We start from the raw sequence: 20,446 nt of genomic DNA on the forward strand, positions 1-20,446 counted from the left end.
CGCTGGATAGAAAGTGGAGCCTGAAGACGGGCGAGGACTCCAATTTTCTAAAAGGGAAGATAATATGGATTTTGGAAACCCCAGATGGGGTATGTCTGACAGCAAGAGCTCTTACCAGAATTCTGGAACAGAGCTTTACACAGATGGCTTGTGACTGTTTAGAAGAAAATATGATAATCACGAGAAGCTAACACAGGTTCACTAAGCTACCTTGTGTCGGCTAATGTCAATTTCCTGTTTTCACAGGGGACCACCCTGGTAGAGCAGATGGCCACTTAGGACTCTGCCCTCCTAAAGGATCTGTAGAACAGTGGTTTTATTATCTTTATGGTAGAAATTGTTATCAGTTTCTTGATTATCTGCCTTGTGTTTTCTGCATCTGCTTTATCTGGCAATACTATTCCTATCCCACAGGTTCTTAGGTCATTTCCCCGAATAATTATCCATTTGTAAGCTACTCAGACTTATTTTTAATAACCTATATTAATCAAGAATCTTTTGGTTGCCAGGGAAAGAAATCCAGTTCAAATAATTATAAACAGAAATGTCTGCAAGTGTACCAGTTTCAGGTATGGCTGGATCCTGGTGTTTAAATGATATCATAGGGCATCTGAATCTTGCCCTGTATTGGATCTGCTTTGTCTTATATTTGGTTTCATTCTAAGATTGGATTTCCTCAAGTGGAGTTAAGATGATGCCAATAGCTGTTGGATTACCTCTTATCACCTTGGCAACCTGAGCAGCCGCAGTATCTGGGCCAGCTCTGATTGGCCCAGCTGGGTCTTACACCCATCCCTGTACCAGTTACCATGATGGCTTGTTAGTCTATGTCCTCCACACAAATCACAGTAGGGATTAATTCATTTATCCATAAGAAAAGAGAAATTCCCTAAAGGAAATTTGAGATGCCATTATTGGGAAAGGAAGGAATGGGTACTGGTCAAGCAAAAACACAGCCTAATCAAATTATGATTAGTTATGCAAATATCATGCAAGGAGGACAGGCCTAGATGGCATCCCAAAGTCAAAATGAGCCTGCTATTGTTTCCTTGTGTTCCATCCTTCCATTAACACAGAAAACTAACTGGTAGTACTCTGGCCCGTGAAAACTACACGGAGCTTTTGTGGGATTTGTTTGTACATGGACCACACAGGTGAACACATGCTAGGCCTTTCTGTCTAGAAGTGAATGCTGTATAGGAGAGGAAGGGGTCTGGTAGTGGGAAGGCAGGTAGGGCTGAGACCAGAGACGTGGTGCCCGGGCATCAAGCTGTATGTCTAGTTCCAGACGGAAGCTGTGGATCTCTCCTCTTCTGCACTCTCCTCTGGGCATGATGATTTCCTGGGTATGCCCCTGGCAGAGGTAGGACCCATGGCTTACAGTCTCACTGATCAAGGAGCAACAGACGTTTGGATATGGAATGTCAAGTAGATGTCATCCAAGGGCAAGCTGCCACTTGTTTGCAACAATCTCTTTGATGTTGCATTGTAAAGGATTAATGGCTTTCTCTGGAATCAATGGACAAGAACCCTGAGATTGATTAGCCATGTCTGCCCTGGGAACTGCCTATGGAGGGATAGAAGGCACACCTCATACTTGCTGCAACTGAGCCAGGACTTCCCAAAGTTATTCCAGGGAGAGGGGGTGTTAGGAGGCCACCCAGCAACTGAAGACAGATGTATTTCCATCAAAAGCAAAATGAAATAATCTCTAAGTGAAGAGTACTTTTTATGTCCCGTCTGTTCTCCTAAGCCTCTTCTCTTAAGTCTACATTATCACAACAGGTGTTTGCTGTTCATTTGACTCCAACCACTAAAAATAGACATGACAATAATGATGATATAAGACAGACTCCCAGACTTCAGTCATTCCTGAAAACCTGCACATTTTCATAAACCAGTGTACCGATTGTTTAGCTAATATTTTTCTTTACAGTGCTTCACTTTCAGAATCTTTTTTTTGAAGATTTTATTAATTTACTTGCAAGAGAGAGACAGAGGGAGCAGATCAGGGGGAGGGGCAGAGGGAGAAGGAGAAGCAGACTCCCCAATAAGTAGGGAGCCCAATGCAGGGCTTGATCCCAGGACCCTGAGATCATGACCTGAGCCAAAGTCAGATGCTTAACCAACTGAGCCACCCAGGAGCCCTTGGAACTTTTTATTGAGGTGTATTATATATACAGAAAAGACATAGGTCTTTAGTGCATGGCTTCAAGAATTCATGAAACAAACACACCAGTCTAACCAGCACTCACTGCAAGAAACACCACAGTCCCAGCTTCCCCAGGACTTCCCCTGCCCAGACTCTTTTTCTATCACTACCCTCAAGTGTGACCCCTACATGACTTCTTTTTTTTTTTTTTAAGGATTTATTTATTTATTCATGGGAGACATGGAGAGAGAAAGGCAGAGACACAGGCAGAGGGAGAAGCAGGCTCCATGCGGGGAGCCCGATATGGGACTCGATTCCGGGTCTCCAGGGTCAGGCCCTGGGCTGAAGGCAGACGCTCAACCGCTGAGCCACCCAGGTGTCCTGCTACCATGACTTCTAACTCCAGGTTAGTTTTGCCTGATTTGAGGCTTTAAATGAATAGAATCTTAGAGTTGGGTCCCTTCTCGGCCTGGTTTTCTCCATGTTCTTATAAGTAGCTGTGGTATAGTCTTCCATGGTGTAAATACGCCACGATTTATTTATACATTCCAGGTTGATGGACATTTGGGGTAGTTTATATTCTGAATAAATCTTGTGTGGACGTCTTTGTGCATGTGTTTTTATGAACAGTGGACACATTTCTAAAGGGATAGAAATGGCTGGGTCGTGAGGCAGACATATGTTCAGACATAGCAGATAAGAGTTTTCCAAAGTGGTCGAACCATTTTACACTCTCACCTGAATGTATGAGAATTTGCCCCAACTTTTTATTTTATTTTATTTACTTTATTATGTGATTTTTATTTTTTGGTGTCAATATTTCAAAGGACAGAATAGTGCCATTGAAGCTTATTTTAAGAAGGAAATTGTATAGCTATGGTAAAAGTCAGTATCACTTGCCACAAATAAAAGGTTATAATAGCTATTATAAAAACTAATAACTATTAAAAAGGTTCATCTGAAACCTATTAAAAAGTTCACCACCTGAAATTACCTCACATGCTATCAGTGGTATGGACATCACCCGTCAGGAAAGACTGATGGTTCTTACCCGGCAGAAAGGACCCGGGCTTTATTGGGGTCCTAAGACCGTCCACTGACAATTAGCCTACCCCCAGCCCCAGGAAGGGCCTCCACAGGTCTGTGAGCTACCCAATCTCTGTTTTCTGCGATGGGGTACACTAATGCATCTCCAGGCTGACCCTCAGGGCCCATGAGATCCCAGCTCAGGCCCTGCTTCTCTGTGTCTGCTCTGGGATATCTGAGCCCCCACTGCTCTACTTCTCTGACCCTCTGTCTCTTCACCTGCCTGTCGTGGTTAACAAAGGCAAAGGTGAGAGAGGTCCCTTATGCCAAACATGTAGCCCAGCATCTCCTTTTTAGTAAACACCACTCACATTCTGGTTTGTTCTGGGCAGCATGCTCAAGCAAGTTCTTTCCTCACCAGCTTCTAGGATGAGTCTTGAAAGGCAGTCATCTTTAGTCACTTTTCATTTTCACCAGGGGTGGGGGAAGACTGGAAAGAAGTCTTCCACAGGCAAGGCAACGGAATAAGAATAGATGTTCTGGGCACCCTTGGGGGTGAAGAGAAAGGTAGTAGTAGCTAGGCTTGTTCAGAGCCGGGCTCTGCATGGTTAACTCATGACATTGTCACAATAATCCTGTGAACTAGGTCCCTTTAATATACCCCTTTACAGATGGGGGAACTGAGGCCTGGGGAATGATTCAGAGGGAATGTGGCAGAGCCAAGATTTGACCCCAACCATCTGATGCTGGAGCAATCATCCCCTTCTCTCTTGCTGGGGAAGCCATGATTTTATTTAGGGGTCTATGCGTCTCTGTGTGGTTCAAGAAAGTGTGACACACTCCTGGATGGGGGGTGGGGTGGGGGGTGGGGGCAGGGTGGCTCTGGATTGATCTCAGGTATTTGCTCTGATCCTTTCCCGGGGACTGGCTGAGCAATGGCCATGCAACCCAGGTGTAGCCAATGAGACACGAGCCAATGAGCCAATGAGACATGAGCGACAAAGCCTGCGGTAGGCTTTGGGGAGATTTCCTGTTCTCCATGCCCCCGCCTTGTGTCTGCATGTATTAGCTGGTGCAATGGCAGTCATTTTGTGGTTATGAAGGAATTTGGGATGAGAACAAAGCTGAGGGTGGAAAGATCCTGGGGTCCACGACAATGGCGCTTTTAACCTGACTTAGGACTACCCCTCCTCCTGACTTCTTGTCATGTGAAATAGCAAATGATCTCACTGTGTAAGCTCATTTGAGCTGGGGGTTCTGTTACTTGCATTGACATGGAAATGATAGAGGGATGGTCAGCTTTGTGCAGACAAGGATATTCTCCCGTTTTGGTTGCCGCTGTATCTCCAGTGTCTGGAACACTGCTTGGCATAGAGTAGGCACTCAATTAGTGTTTGTTAAATGAATCGATGCAGCAGAGAAGCTGAAGCATGAAAATGTAGGTCCAAACAATAAGCACAGCACAAGCCAGAATCCCCAAACGGTGGTGGTGACTGTGGGTTTTACAGTCTGACAAATTGGGTTCAGGGCAGAGCCCTCAACTTTTGGGCCAGCTGACCTTAGGCAAATTCTCCCACCTCAGCTTTTTTGTGCATAAGATAGATCTGGGAGGCAGAATAATGCCTCCTCCAAAGATGTCCCTGTCCTTATCCCCGGAATCTGGGAACCTGTGACCTTACGCAGCAGAGGGGCTTTGCAGTAGTAATGAGGTCAAGGATCTTGAGATGGAGAGATTACCCTGGATGATCCAGGTGGCCCAATGCAAACATGAGGGGCCCTACAAGAGGGAGGCAGGAGGGTCAGCGTCAGAGAGGAGATGTGAGGACCGAGCGAGGGGTTGGGGGATGAGGGGCCACCAGCCTCTAAACTCTGGAAAAAGCAAGGAAATGGATTCTCTTCAGGGCCTCCCAAAACAACACGGCTTTGCAGACACCTGGATCCTAGCCCCAGAAGACTCGTTTCGGACTTCTGACATCCACATCTATAAAGTCGTATGTTTTTGTCATTCGAAGCCACTGAATTTCTGGTAATTTGTTACAGCGGTGACGGGAGATTTATACCACAAGGCGGGTAATTGTGTCTACTTCCAAGAGTTCTGGCAGGGGTTCAGGAAGCGCAAGCATGGACTCGGCATGTTGTGAGAGCCCCGCTAGCCATAGCTGTTACTCACCAGTTCCAGCTCTAGCCGCTCCTCTGCCAGGAAGCCACCCCTGATTCCTCCAGCTCACGCCCAGCGCCCCTTCCTGGTCACTACGAATAAAAGGAGTACAGCTGACATTTCTGTGGCTCCAACACCATGTTAAAGGCCTTACCTTGCTATCTCATTTGATCTTCAGGACCACCCCGTGAGGGGGGTGCTTATATGAGACCCATTTCACAGAGGAGAAACTGAGACATGGAGAGGTTAAGAAAAATAACGGGATGGGGTGAGGAGGCCTGATCCACCTACACTGGACATCTTCATGGGCTTGGCTTGGACTGGGATGGCCTGGAGAGAAGATGGGCCCTGCAACCCCAGGTGCGCCTTTCCATAAATAGCTTCAAAGAAATCACAGGGAGCATGGACAGCAAATGTCCTTGCATGCCGCTGCCAAAGCAAACTGTTTTGCAGGTACCAGCGGGCTCACTCCTTTCTCCTGGCCCAGACTTGTCTCCACACCCAGCCCTGCAGGTGTCTCTGTGCTGGGACGCAGGGGGTTGGGTCCCCCACACATTGCCTTCTGAACCTCTCTGGTACCCGTCCCCTCCTCCCTGCTGTACTGTCCCTGTCCTGACACAGCATTTCTTTCGCCAAGGCCTCCTGCCTCATGTTGCTCAAAGGGATAACCATTCTGAAACATGACCCAGGCCAGAGTACAGTCCTGCTGAAAACCCCTCGGGGTCTCTCCAGTGCCTGCAGGCGAAGTCTGGACTCCTTGCTGTGGTGTACAAGGACATTTATGCTTGCCAGGCTTGTCCAACCTGCCTCAGGACCTTTGCACTTATTGCCCCTGTCTGAAATGTCGTTTCCATGGATATCTTGCAGCTGGCTCTCTCTTTGCCTTCAAGTCTGTGCCCCACTGTCACCTCCCTAAAGAGGGCTTCCCCAACCACCCTCTGCTTTATTCTTCTTCCTTCAACATTAGCTGAAATTACAACATGCCATTATATGTCAATTTGTTTCTTTGATATCTCTCACTGGAAGATGGTCTCTATGAGATCAGGGAGTTCATGTCAGGTCTCTACCTCCCCACCCGGCTGACTGCAGATCATGAGACTTGTCAGCTTCCATAACACATGAGCCAACTCCTTGTAATTTCTCTCTCTCTCTACTTATTTGTATTTATATCCTATTGGTTCTGATTCTCTGGAGAACCCTGACGAATGTGGAAGGCAATAGTTCTAGGAGAAAAATTAAGCAGAAGAGGAGGATTGGGAGCTTTGCCGAAGGGCTTGTTTTAGCAAGTAGGCAGAGTGTCTTTCATCCAGGACCTGCAGAAGGTGAGAAAGCAAGTCTGAAGGGCAGGAATGGTCAGTGCAAAGGCACTGAGGCAGCACTGTAGATGTGTTTGAAGAGGCCAGTGCTATGGAACACCATCCAGGGTGGCGGGAGGAGTGGGGGTGATGAGGTCAGACGAGGTTGGGGGGGGGGATCAGGATGTCCCTACCTGGATGCTTTCCCTTCCTGCTGCTGTCCTTCTGGCTTTTCTTTCTCCTACACCATCTAGCAAAATCGATTGTCCTAAGCTAGCAGGTGCTATGACAAGGATGATTCATACCAGCCAGATTCTGCGTTATGTTCTAAAGCACTGGCCGTGGTGGGGCCAAGGAACCACAGTTTTGGCTACAGTGACATCAACCCTGCACCCTCTGTGGCTGTTTAGTTCATCAGCGGTGTGAATGCCTCCACTGAGCGGTGGAAATTACCATCAAAACAATGACCCAACTAGATCTTGTGGGATGGTGCGGGTGCGGGGGTGGGGGGCACTTCCGGAGCCGGACAGAGCCAGGTAAATGTGAACTGCCTCTGATGGCATTGGGCTGGTGATTTATCTCCCTGAGCCTCAGTCTCCTCACCCGGACGGGGGATGGTAGCAGTGCCCATCTTATCTTGTTGTCTGGAGGCTCCGTAAGATACAATGAATAACTGATGCTTATAAAGCACTTATTATGTGCCAGATATCACCCACTCTACTTGCATTCATTCATTTTCACAGTAATCCTCTGAAGGAGGGTCTGTCATTGTTCCCCATTTTACAAATTAGGAAACCGGCTCAGCAAGATTGAGTAACTTGCCCAAAGTCACCATCCCGCCGGGCAGTGTGGCCACAGAGTATATGAGCCTAGTCCTCAGGCTGCACAGCCCATCACTGGAAACGCTCGGTGAGCCCACAGCCCATTATAGAAAGAGCTCTTGAAGCATGTGCTTTAAGATTCTGAAGGGTACCTGCTCTTTGGGGTTTCCAAGGGTATTCAGCTGCATTGGCTCACTGAATTCCTGAAAACACTTGGTAAGGGGTCCAGCCCATTTTACAGATGGAAGACACTGAGGCTCAGGGAGGAAAAATGAGCTGTTCATCCCACCACTCCAGCCTCTCCAGCCAAACAAGTCTTCTCTCCACTCTTCGAAGACACCGAGTCACTTTTCCTGGGATGGCCTCAGCACTTGCTGTTCCTTCCACCTGGAATGCTGTGCCCTCACCTTCTGGCTGCCTCCTTCTCAAGCTTTGTAAACCGTCTTACATGTCACCTCCTTAGGGAGACCCTCCATGCCTGCTCACCCAAATCTCAAACCTGTTTGTCTTCCCTCTAGCTAAGTCCTCAAGTTCCTTGCTTTGTGGAGATCACCACCACTGTTAATTGTATTCTTTCTTTACTGACTCCCTAAATCTTGCATGGAAGAGAATGAGTCCTGTGTGGGGTTGGGGTGTGTGTAGATTAAGTTGCCTCTGCACCTGAGGCAGAGAACTTCCAGGCATGACACTCTGAGACATACAGCAGAAGCAGGTGGCCAGAAAGCTGGTGCCTTGTCCCAGGCAGGAAGCCACTCTCTCAGTGACATACCACCTCCCTCAGATGCGGGTTCCAGAACCCATCCCACTGCTGCAGTGCCCCCAGTCCAAAGGCTGGGCCCTCTGTCTACCCTGGGGACTTAGTTCCGAATTCTACCATTACATATGGTTTGTTGGAACCAGAGTCCATAGGGAACCTTCCCTGCAAGGAGTCTGGAGACTGTACTTGTTGGCTTCTACCTTCCTGGCAGGCAAGCCAAGAAGAGGGAGGTGTGACATCCTGGCACTGCACTGTAGCTAGCTAGCTCCGCGGGCGGGAGTCTTGTTCCCTGCTCCGTCCATGGGCCAGCCCAATTCCATCAAGGGACTGAATGAGGTGTTAGGGGTTGAACCCAGACTTGTCTGATTCAAAACTCCAGCTCCCTTCCATTTGAACTTGCTCTCTCTCACTCGTTGGGCCCTCACTTGAGGGTTTTGGAGCCCCAGACGCTCTGTGTGTGCAATGCTGGCAGTTCAGAGCTTCCTCGAGGATGCCTGACTCAGAAGGCTCCACACTTGCCGTGGGGCTTGAACTCAGGACCCTGAGATCAAGAGTCATGTGCTCTATGGACTGAGCCAGCTGGGCGCCCCAGAAAGGCTGGTATTTTTTATTTTATTTTTTTAAAATCTTTATTTTTTTTTTAATTTTTATTTATTTATGATAGTCACACAGAGAGAGAGAGAGGCAGAGACACAGGCAGAGGGAGAAGCAGGCTCCATACACCGGGAGCCCGACGTGGGACTCGATCCCGGGTCTCCAGGATCGCGCCCTGGGCCAAAGGCAGGCACTAAACCGCTGCGCCACCCAGGGATCCCGAAAGGCTGGTATTTTTTAAATGAGAATTAGGATTGACTGTGTGAGGCAGGAGCCAAAGGGGACCCAGGAGACACGAAACTGCTCAGCTCCAAGACTGTAAGTCTTCCTAGCTGAGCACGAACCTCTATGCTCTGCTCTTTCCTTGATTAGGGACCTGAGCTCTGGGCCCATAGGCAGGATGCGGGCCACTTGGAGAAGCAGGTGGGGCAGCCACAGCAGTGCAGTTTCTCCCTAGCTCTTCCAACTTCCTGGGGCTTTTGTCGGCTTCCCAGGCCTAACTGGGAGGTCAGGCCACCCAGGGGCTAATTCCTGACATTCTCTGGGAGGCTGAGAAATAGCAAATGTGGTGCAAAGATGCTGGCAAGGAGACCTCCTTGAATCTCAGGAAAAATACCCAGAAGCGCTCACAGGGATGTCCAAAAGCAGATGTCCACACTTGAAAGAAAAAGAGACAAAGAAAGAACGAATGAACGAGTTTTCATCATGCATCTTTAAGCAGGGAATGGGCAGAGCAAGTCTCCATCCCTGACCTCAACTCCAGCTCCCAGGCATCCCCCTACCCAGAGGCAACCTCTGGTAGCATCTCTCAATCATCCTGTTCCCCCCAAGCTCATCCCTCCCTCCTCACCTCCCACTCCATCCTGTTCTCCTCATACTGGCCTCCTCCTTGGTCCTTGAATAGGCCAAGTGCATTCCTATCACAGGGCATATGCACTGGCTGTGCCCTCTGCCCAGATACTGTATGGCTCTCTCCCTCCCCCTCTCAGCAAGGCCAGCCCTGACCTCCCTACCTCTGTACACAGTCTTTCCACATTTTTTTCCTCTCTAATACATTGTATAATATATTTGGTTTTCCTAATGCATCTCCCCCACTGTTAGAATGTGGGCTCCATGAGGGCAGAGACTTTGCTTATCTTGGTCACTGCTGAATTCTCTCCACCGGCCATGGCGCCCTGCACATAGTAGGTACTCCTGCATTAGTGACTACCCTTCAGAAGTCTCCATGCATGGACAAGCATGGATATGCACATTTATTCCACCTCTTTTTTTTTGTTTGCACGAGAGGTACCATTTTCCATACCCCTGCCTGCACCTGCTTCTGTGCTAAACAATGTATCTTGGAGCTCTGCCCGCTTCAGAACTCACAGTCTGTCCTCATGCTTGTCCACAGCTGCCTAACTGTTTCACTGGATGGACACCCAGGACACGCAGCCAGCCCCACTGACTTCGCTCAGGTGACCCCAGCCTCTGGCCACCAAAAGGGAGGCTGCATGGATCACGGTCCTCCCTCGATGTCTCCTCTTGAGGTTGCACTTCTCTGGTTCCATCCCTCTGGTGCTTGAGAGTGGAGCCTCAGGCAGATGCTCCAGGGGGCAGGGTAGGGGGCAGGAGCACACTCCAGAGATGCAGCCCTGGGAGAAAACGAGTTGTTTATCTTCAGAGATGATTGGGCCTATCAGACAGGGGCTTGATCTCCTTCTCTGCTTCCTTCTTTCTGAAATGTACACAGTGTCATCAATAAAGGTGCAGACATGAGAGGAAGCGGGGGTGACACTACAGTTTCTTGCAGCAAGGGGTGCAGGGTGACTGGGGGCTCTGAGTGACATCCTCAGGGATGCTTTTGCAGGATTGTGAGATTAGAAGGGGCCCTGGACTCCCATTATTCTGGAAAGATGGAGATCTGGGAAGATCCTGACCCTTCAAAATCCTGAGTTGTGAAACGTAACTTTGTTTTTGAACACCAGGATATGTTTTCTTACCCTTTAAAGAGTTTCTAGCATTCAGGTGTCCTCGATGCAACTTCTTATTTGGAGTGTTAACTTCCCACTGGATGCTGGGTCCTGAGGGCTGGGCTTGACTTCCTTCACTGCTCTGTCCTACAGTGCCCAGCACTCAATAGGCACTTACTACGTATTAAATGAACAAACGATGAGGCATTCATTGAAAGCAGGCTTTCCCTCCTCCTGCCTACAATTTTGAAAGAGGGTCCCTGTTCACTAAAGAAGTTTCTACTTCCTGCCCCCTGTCAACCCCTCCATTTTGGGTAGAGACCACTGACTGCTGAATGGAAGACTGGCCTGGGCAGCTCATGCTTTGTGTGTGTGGGGGGAGGGGGTGGGTCACAGACAGGCTGGCACTCACTGAATGCAGCCCACCCAGTCATTTGGTATTTGGTTTGTGTTTTAAAGTGAGGGTGAACATGACAGCTCGGGTATGGGTGCAGGGGTGTACTGCAGGCCCCGCCTGTCCCTGCTGTTCACCTCTTCCCTGGCTTGCTGTTCCTGCCAGGCTCTGTGGGCTTTTGAGTTTGAAATTGCTGTTTAAAGCATGTCCAAAGTATGAACATTGTATGTGAGATTTCTCATGTGCCCATGGTTCTGGTATGTATGCAAGGCTGGCCTGGGAATGTTCATCAGGGTGTCTTTTGGTTTGTCCCCGATAGAGGCCCAGAGAGTGAGGGCTTTCCTCTGCATGCGCTCTGACAGCCAGCCCAGGGCTTTTGGGGTGGCTCAAGGAGGCTCAAGTCATTGTAACCTCCAGCCTGTGTTTTTCTCCAGGCCTGTCCAGGAGCATACTTTTGGGGCAGAAAGTTTGATCTGACATCATAGTTGCCCATATGGACTGTTAGCCTGAATGGGTTTCTCCTGGGGGTCAGATCCTGGGTTGGGGATGAAGGATCCTCCATATCTACCCAGAGGCTGAGACAGTGGAGAGAGGTGAAGTCTTTACTGTGAAACATGCCAGAGGGATGAGTGCTAGAAAACTGGGATGCAGAGACCAGTCATTCCCACTTAAGTCCAGATTCTGCAAGGCCAAGCCTGATCCCCAGCCAGTGTCCTCCATGTTGCATGAATTCATTATTCACTGTTCATTCACTGTCAACACTTTTTAACTGCTGTCTATTGTGTGCTGGTAATACAGCAGTGGGCTAGACAGATGAGGTCTCTGCTCTCATGGAGCTGACATTCTGGTGATAGAAGACGATATGTAAGTGATAAATGCCCAGGATAATTTTAGGTGGTGATAAATGGTGAAGAAAATATACACGGTGATGGGGTAGTTAGTGCCTTGGGACTTTTGATAGAGGGCCAGTGAGAACTTCTTTAAGGAGATGACATTGAACTGGGACTAGAACATAGGAGACAGCTATCTTAGGCAGAGGAACTAGCAAGTACAAAGGTCCTGAGGCAGGAATGAGTTTGACTAGTTTGCTAATTATTTAGGAGGGAATGGTCGAATGATTTGAAGGATAGTGGCAACATAACCTAAGGGCAGAATTTGTCCCTGGGATGGCAGAGCTCCCTGGATGCATGGGACATCTCACCATGTTCCCAGCTGGTCAGAACCCATGTGCCATATGCTGCTCAATGTCCTTGGGCAGCTTCCCTTTATCTTAGTCTCCTCACCTATAAAATGGGTATATTGACAGTCTTTCCCTCATGATGATGAGATGTTTGGGAGGCTCTTAGTTAGCATAATTATTAACCCCCATCCCAGCCCAGGGTGTAAGGCCCCTCTAGGGAGGCTGTTTGGGGGCAGAGTGTTCTTTGGCAATCTTTCAAAGCTGCTCTTCCATTAGTTACATGAGAAGCCCTGGGGTGGCTGCTCAGAGCCCAGTAGCAAATGGTAAAGTGCTGCAGAGTAGTATCCAGGGTGCTGCTGGGTGCTGATGTGTGGGGGTCTGGGGGTGGGCAGCGGCTCCGCTGAGACCCCTTCCAGTTCATCCCTGCAGAGCCATGGTTTGGAGTGCCCATCTGGAATCACTTGGAGAATGAGTCTATCAGTTAGGTCCTTAATCTCTCTGGGTCTCAGTTTCCCCATCTGTAATGTCAGGTCAATACTAGGAACCCACTGTCTGAGGGCTTCTGAGGTGGGGGGGAACAGTGCGATCCTGAGGACATGTACTTATTCCCTGTAGCCCAAGAGGGTGGGATTAATAACCAGAGGGACAGAGGAGGGCTAGAAAGAGCACAAATCACAAATCATCCTGAGAAAAAAGGCCTTGCTTCTCCTGGCTTCAGTTTTTCCATCTGCAACATAGCTGGGCCAGAGGACACTGACATCGGAGTCTGTGCTTGGCTCCCTTTGAGGGGTTTCCAAGTGGCCCCTGGGACATTTAAAGCCGACAGTTCCCCTGCCTGGCCTGCCTGCCCCACCACCTATGCCCACAGCCTTGGCCAAAGCCCCTGGGGAACCACTGGGAGGCAGACCCTGGGCAAAGGAACCCCTGAAGGTACCCCAAACCCTCCTCCTCTGGTGCCAAATCCCAGAGCAGATCTCAGGAGCGGGGCAGCCCGGGTGGCTCAGCGGTTTGACTTCGACCCAGGTCGTGACCCTGGAGACCCCGGATCGGATCCAGTCCCACGTCGTCGGGCTCCCTGCGTGGGAGCCTCTGCCTGTGTCTCTGCCCCCCCTACACCCCCCCCCCCCCCCCCCCCGTCTCTCATGAATAAATAAATAAAATCTTAAAAAAAAAAAAAAAGATCTCAGGAGCCTTCTCAGGTGACACTCTGGGGGAGGGGCAGGGAGGATGCAAAAGGAGGGCTGCCCAGTCCCCACCCTACCCTCCTGGCCCTGTCTTCCCCAGGCCCCTTGGAGGACTCCGCCTTCCTTTTGCAGGTCTGGCTTTCTGCCTGAGGATTCCCACAGTTTGGTTGGTGGCAGTGGAGCTGGTGAGGCCAGGATGGGGAGGTAGGGGACCACTGACCCATGTCCCCTTCTCATTCCAAACTGTGAACTGTGCCTCTTCCCTCCACATGTACTTCCCCTTTTTCCAGATTTTGTCAGCCCCAGGTGCTCCCTCTTTTCCCCCAATAAAAGGAAAACTAGCAGCCTGAGGGGGCAGAGAAGGACAAATTGCTACAGGGGAGGCAGGCAACCCCTGCCTGCTGGCAGGAGGCACGCCTGGGCCCCTGGAAACCGCATGGCTGCCTCCCCACCGCAGCCATTCCCCACACCCCCTGGGGGTTCTCAGATGTTGGCAGATGGCAGAACTGAATCTGCTGAGACTTCGCTCCAAAAAAGGAAAGCTGAACCGAAAACAAAAATTCAAACTCTCCAACATCTTAGGGGAAAGGAGAGGAGGAGGGAGGCTCCAGGCCTGGGGCTCCCGGTGCCCTCTGCTGTTTAAAAAAAATCTTCTCCAGCTTGGGAGGGCCACCTGGGAGGGGGTGAGCCGGGACACACAATTGTCAGGGAGGCCAGAGAGGTTCTTGCTGGAACTGCGAGTGTCTGTACATGTGCCTGAGGTGACCTCACATGCTTGTGAGGGTGTGCTCCTGGATGTGCGTGTGTGTCCCTGTGTACCTGACCACAAGCTTGCAGCATTTAGTCTGTGCATTTGTGTCCTCGGAGGTCCCAAAATGGATGTACACTCAACGACACATTATTGAGTCCCTACTGTGTGGAAAGGCAAGTGCACAGATAGCCAAAAATGCCGTCCCTGGTGAACAGGACATTCTGGTGTGCGTGCCTGCCCGTGTATGGAACTTGTGTCTGTCTGTGTCTCGTGTTTATCTGTGGGTGATCTGACACTTGAGTCTATGCCTCGGGCTAGGCGCACGTCTGCGGTGCGTTGTGAGTTTCCTCGTGTGATCACTGAGCACATCTGCTGTCCCACGAGGCCCAGGGTGTGAAAGTCTGCAGCTGAGAGGTTAGGCTCCCACGACGCGCGGCAGTCCCCGGGGTGGGCTCTACCGCGCGGGGCCCTGCGCCTCGGCGGGTGGCCCTCCCTGCACACCCCCTCCCCACGCACGGCCACTCTAGAGTTATAATTTAATAGCTGAAACGCGATTCCAGTTAAGTATCTGGGGCTGGGGAGGAGGAGGGCGCGAAGCCCCACCGGAGAAGGAGGAGGGGGCGGGATGGGAGGCGCTTTCCCCCTCCTCCCTCCCTCAGGGAGCTGCTAGAAGAAACGGCGTCGCGCCCAAGTGTAAGGGTGTGTGTGTGTGTGCGCGCGTGTGTGCGCGCGCGCGTGGCAACGTGAGCGCGCGCGAGTGGGTGCGCGCAGGGCCAGGGGAGGCGACGCGGGCCCTTTAAGGAGCCCGAGGGGGCCGGGCCGGGGAGCGTCGGTGCGGGCGGGGAGCCGGGAGCTGCGAGGCCGAGCCACCGCCCCCCGGGCTCCCGCCCCGCCCCCTCCTCCCCCTCCCGCCGCCGCCGCCGCCGCCGCCGACACCGCCGCCGCCGCCGCCGCCGCCGCCGCCGGGGAGCGGAGCCGCGGGCAGGCCCGGCCGCACCGGAGCCCCGCGTCCGCCCGCGCCCCGCCCGAGCCGTGCGCCCGCGCCCTGCGCCCCGCGATGCGCTCCGAGTGGTGGGCCGGGGGCCCTGGGCAGGCGCCCTAGGAGGCGGCGGCGGGAGGATCGCGCCCCGGCTGGAGGCCGGGCCTGCTGCGCGCCCCCAGCCCGTTCGGCACCGCCACTTGCCTGAGCGCCCGGGCGGCCAGAGCGCGCCCCGAGCCCGGGCGCCGCCGCCGCCACCGCAGCGAGGTGAGTCGGGGCCGCGGGGAGGCGCGGGGCGCGCTTCCGGGGGGATCGGGGAAGGTCGGGCGGCGCACGCGGCGGAGTTGGCGGGGCCCCTGCACTCCTGAGTTGGCGCTCTCGGGGGTGGCCTGCTGGGGAGCGAGGCGCCCCGTGGCCGCTGCGGCCCGCGTGCGTGGGGGCGCTGGCGCTGGGGAACTTAGGGGAACTCCAGCTACCCTGCGAGGGGGCGGGAAGGGGGGAAGTGGCGTGGGGTGGGCCCGCGGGGGGACGCCCTGGAAATGCGCAGGGCAGCCCCCCGCCGTGCGCCCAGCCCTGTGGGCCTGGCCGCATGCGCCTCCCTCCTCCCCAAGTAGCCCCAGGCTCGGGGGTGACACTGCGTCTTATTTTCCAGCAGGCAGCGCGGGCTTGGGGAGCCCCTGGAGATGGCACCCGGCGCTCCCCGGCCTGGCTGCTGGGGGAGGGCGCGGGGCGGGTTCCCGCCAGCGGGGGGCGGGGGCCGCTCCCGGGCGGGAGAGCAGAGGGCGCTGGGTGGGGGGTCCCCCCGGGAGAGGCGCCCCGGCCCCCCCCGCCCCCGCGGGCCGGTGTTCCTGCTGTCTGGGCCTGCCTCCCGCGGCTGGTGACGCCTCATTGGGCCGCCTCCTGGTCCCTCCCCCGGGCTGTGCGGATACTTGGGATGCCACTAGTTTGGGAAGTTGGAATTCAGAGCTGATCCCACTCGGGCTGGACCTGGAGGCCCCAGGCCCCAGTGCTGGGAGAGCATCCCCAGAGACCTGCGCAGGGGTGGGGGGACTCGTGGGGCGCGCCTTCCTCACCCCGGGCGCTGGCAGTAAAAAGCCGGAGGGAGGGAGAGAGAGAGGGCAAGGCGGGCGGGAGGGAGAGACAGGCTGTACCTGTGAGCTGCCGTCGCCCGGGCCCAATTAGCGTGGGGCGCCCGGCGGTATTTTTACATTGTAGGTTTATTTTTTTGGAAGCCAGTGTCCTCCCGCCGCCTGTCGCGCGCTCCGGCTCTCCGAGGGTCTGGTTGCAGGCAGCGGAGGCGGATCTGTGCAGTGGGCTCAGCCTCCTCCTTTCCTCCCCCTCCTACTCCTCCCCTCCCCCTCGTTGGTGAGAACTGGTTTTATTATGATTATTTTTTTTCCCTTTTTGCAGATTTGGAGGAAGGATGTGTGAGGGAGGGAGGGGGGGAGGGGTGAGGATCCCTGTGGGCTGGATGGGGGAGTTCTGGGCACGTTGGGATGTGTTATCGGTGGCCTTGACTTTGCCCTTTTTAAAACCAGATCTGGGTCTTCGCGGCTGCTTTGATATAAGGGGCTCTCAGGACCAGGCGTGAGCTAGGAGGGCGTCCCAGGGCATTGTTGTGTACCTCGTCGTGGGTGGCCTTTTTTTCTTTTCTTTTTTCTTTCTTTCTTTCTTTCTTTCTTTCTTTCTTTCTTTCTTTCTTTCTTTCTTTCTTTCTTCTTTCTTTCTTTCTTTCCTCTCTCTCTCTCTCTTTTTCTTTCTTTCTTTTCTTTTTCTTTGATGGAGTGGGGAAAGCAATCAGAGAAAGGAAGAGATGTGAGCTGGGATAGCCGAGCCTTTTTGACAGCCTACTCTGCAACTCAACTCCCCGGGTTCAAATCTTTCTCCGGGTTCAAATCTTTCTTTTGTCACTTATCTGGCTGGGTGACCCTGGACACATTACTTAACCTGTCTGTGCCTTAGTCTTCTCAGCTGCAAAGTAGGGTAACGGTATTCCCAAGTCCCTAGGGTTGTTGTGAGAACCAGAGAGTAGTATTTGTGTGCATGTTACCATGACCACTGTTTTGTTATTATTAATTACCATTACTAGGTTCTAAAACTTGACTTTTAATCCAACGGCCTGGAAATCTTGAGAGCCGGGGCCGTCTTGCCTCTTGCTGGGGAGTGGGGGGACCAGGTGGAGGGAGGACGCCTTCTCCCCACCGGTGCCCTCCGCTTTTGCCGGTGCCGATGGAGCCGGGGCAGGTGCTGCCTGCCGCCCATTGAGCGGATGCACAGACCGAGCCGGGTGGCGGGGCGCACGCAGGCCCGGGAGCAGGTCCGGGAGTAGGTCCTGGAGCAGGCGCCGAGATGCGAGGGCATCCCGGGCGCTGTCTGGCTTCCCCGCCAGCCGCCTTGTCCCTGCTTGGAAATTTACCGCCGCCGCCGCCGCCGCCGCCGCCGCCGCCGCCGCCGGGTGCCCGGGGAATCTGCGGTGCCCAGACATGGGGGCGGGAGCCAGCGGGCCTCAGCCCTGGCCTCTTCCCACTGAGCTATTTATGCTTGCTCCGGGATCAATACTATTGATAAATCCATGTAAATGGTAATGTGACTGTCAGGTCCCGGTGAGGGATGGAGACCCCCCTCTGGGGCTGCGCGCATCCCCCTCCCTCCCTGGTCGAGGGTTCGCCTGCGTGGAAAGGATTTATTTGGCATAATCTGTTCTTTTCCCCCAATTAATAACACTTATACCACCTCCTAAAGATTTCTGAGAGCTCTGGAAACACGCATTTAGCTGCATGAAAGCCCTGAGCCTAGCCGGGGAGGGCGGGATTGTTCCAGGGCACGGGGTGGGGGCTTGGGCTCACTGGCACTCACCCGCTGGCACAGTGGAAAGCCTCCCCCCCACTCCCCCTGGGAGTCGTGGCCCCCAGTGCCTTGCCATTCAGGCTGCCTGGGCTGGAATACTCCCCCACCAACTGCCCGGTGGGGGTGTCCCTTATTCTGTGTTCCCACCCCCACCTGAGGCCTGTGGGTGAGATTGGTGGTTCACGCTGAGATTTGGGAATGGGAGGGTCCACCTTCAGGAGAACCCAGCCTGAGGAGCTTCTGTCTATGAGAAGCAGAAGCGCTCCAGGCAGGAGCCCACAGGCCCTTCCCTCCTCCAGCTCTCTGAACAACCGCCACCCCCCCCCATGGCACTCTGCCTCCTACGAGAGGGTTGAGAGCTTTTATTTGTCTGTTTTTCTCTTCTCTGTTTCCTTTTCATGTCTCAGCCGCTAACAGCAGCCTCCCCAGGTGACACCTCTGAAGGGAACAGCTTGCAGGAGCTGGTAATTCCTGCCCCACCTGCCCCAGGGAGGGGGTACTAGGAGGGGGGCCTGGGGAGGGCCAGCTGCCCAGGGCCAGGCCAGGCTGTCATCCTAGGAGGCCTTGCACCATGCGTGGGTATGTGGGGTCCCCAGGGATGTGATGCTTAGGGAGGGTCAGCGGCATCCTCTGAGGATCCTTGGGGGCGTCTGGAAGGGATTTTATCCCATCATTGGGCTCCTGCTCTTGGAGCTGGAGGTATTGTACATAACACAAAATACTCTATTAGGAACAGCCAACACATACCAGGCACTCACGGTGTGCCAGGCTCTGCCCCCACCAGGAATCCAGTCCTTCAGCTCTTGTGAGGTCAGTGCTATCATTATCCCATTTTATAGATAGTGAAATCGACAAGGCACAGAGTGGTTTAGTGACTTGCCCAAGGTCACACACTTAAGCTGTGGAACCAAAAATTAACACCTGGGATTGATTGCTCATGATCATGTTGGTACAGCACTAGCAGGCTACAGACCTGCTCTGTGGAACTGCTGGACAGGTTAGAAAGAAAAGAATTGTTTCTTATTGGAGCAGCACCTACAGATCTTTGCCCCAGGGGGGCAGGAGAGACATGGGGAGGGGAAAGTGCCTGAGGCAGGCCTAGCGTTTCTTTGAAGTCTCATTTTATCTTGAACATTCATGCAAATTTGGTATTCGCTTTGGCGGCTGTGTTTATTTTGAAATGAAAACATGGTTTTGAATTATTTAGCAGGGTGGATAACGGGGCTCCAGAAAGTGGTATCAGAGGAGTGCCGTGGCCTGGAGTTTCCGCATGCTGCCTGGCGTGCAGCCCTTGGGTGTTTCTGTAGCAGGCCTTGAGAGGGTCTGAGGTGGAAGGCAGCTTTTACTCATTTTACAGATGAGGGCACAGGTCAGAGGGGCCAGGCCAGCCCAAGGTCACACAGTGGTGTGACTTTTGCTTACAGTGATCAACATCATTGTGGTTACTCACCCAGTTGGGCTCAGGCGAGCCACCCTGGAGGAAGGCTCTTTCGTTTCATAGATCCGTAAAGAATCCTAAACAAACAGCAGAGGACAGACTAGGCATATTTAGTTCCTGATCCTCATGGAGGCAGCCAATTTAGCAGGTTCTGGTGCGCTCAAGCCCCAACTCAGCAATATACACGCAGTGTGCCCAGGGGCTGGCCCCTGCTTCTCAGAGTTTGGGTTCCCTGGTCTGTAAAATGGGTACATCGCTCACAGCTGGTGGGGTGGTGGAGAGGATTACAGGGCAGAAAGTGTGAGCATTGGGTTTGATGTTTGGCTCTGTAGCTTTCAGCTGTTTTGACTCTGAGCAAGTTTAACTTCCTTGAGCCTCAGTTTCCTCATCTGTAAGATGGGGATGGTGATGATAATGATGATGATGATGATCATCCTTCTGCCTTTATTGCTATGAGGACCTGATGTGTGTTGCAAGAGCTGCTGTTTATTATTTCGGCTCACCTTGTCAGAGCCAGAATGCTTCCTTGTAGAATTTATTGTGGGAACCTGGGTCATTACCCCAAGGCTGTTTGGTCATTTCTCCCTCTAAGGGGCTCCTGGGAAGGAGGATGCTCTAACAGAACGGGGTCTTGGGGTCCTGGCTATAGAAAGGGCTCCTTTGAAGTCAGACCTGGGTTCAAATTCTGCTTCCTTCAGCCAATAACTTGAGTGAAGTCTCTGACCCTTGGGCCTCTGTTTCCTTACCCTTGAGTAGGACATAACATCCAGCTCCGTGGATAGTGTGTAGCAGCACTGTCTAGTCAGCTTTCTGCTTTCGGGGACGGTGTCCTGGACCTGCGCTGCCTGTAGCCACTGGGCACACGTGGCTCTTGAGCTCCTGATATATGGCTAACAGGACTGAACTGGCAATTTTATT

The 20,446-nt window shown here is 52.8% G+C and overlaps 1 protein-coding gene and 1 long non-coding RNA gene across 2 annotated transcripts in view; one reads left to right on the forward strand and one right to left on the reverse strand.

The window, feature by feature from the left end:
- Window positions 1-8,939: 8,939 nt before the first annotated feature.
- LOC119866135 lies at window positions 8,940-16,526 on the reverse strand. The gene is made up of 3 exons (XR_005379098.1): window positions 16,395-16,526; window positions 10,252-10,437; window positions 8,940-9,460 (listed from the first exon to the last, which is right to left on the reverse strand). It is a non-coding gene; the product is annotated as an uncharacterized LOC119866135 (long non-coding RNA).
- Window positions 15,494-20,446, forward strand: part of NCOR2 (nuclear receptor corepressor 2) — a 211,459-nt gene continuing 206,506 nt past the window's right edge. The window contains exon 1 of the mRNA XM_038574764.1: window positions 15,494-15,510. The gene's annotated coding sequence lies outside the window, so the exon portion shown is untranslated. The remainder of the gene's footprint in view (window positions 15,511-20,446) is intronic.

This window comes from Canis lupus, chromosome 26 (assembly GCF_011100685.1).
Source record: "Canis lupus familiaris isolate Mischka breed German Shepherd chromosome 26, alternate assembly UU_Cfam_GSD_1.0, whole genome shotgun sequence".
In the NCBI taxonomy this organism is placed as follows: Eukaryota; Metazoa; Chordata; class Mammalia; order Carnivora; family Canidae; genus Canis; species Canis lupus.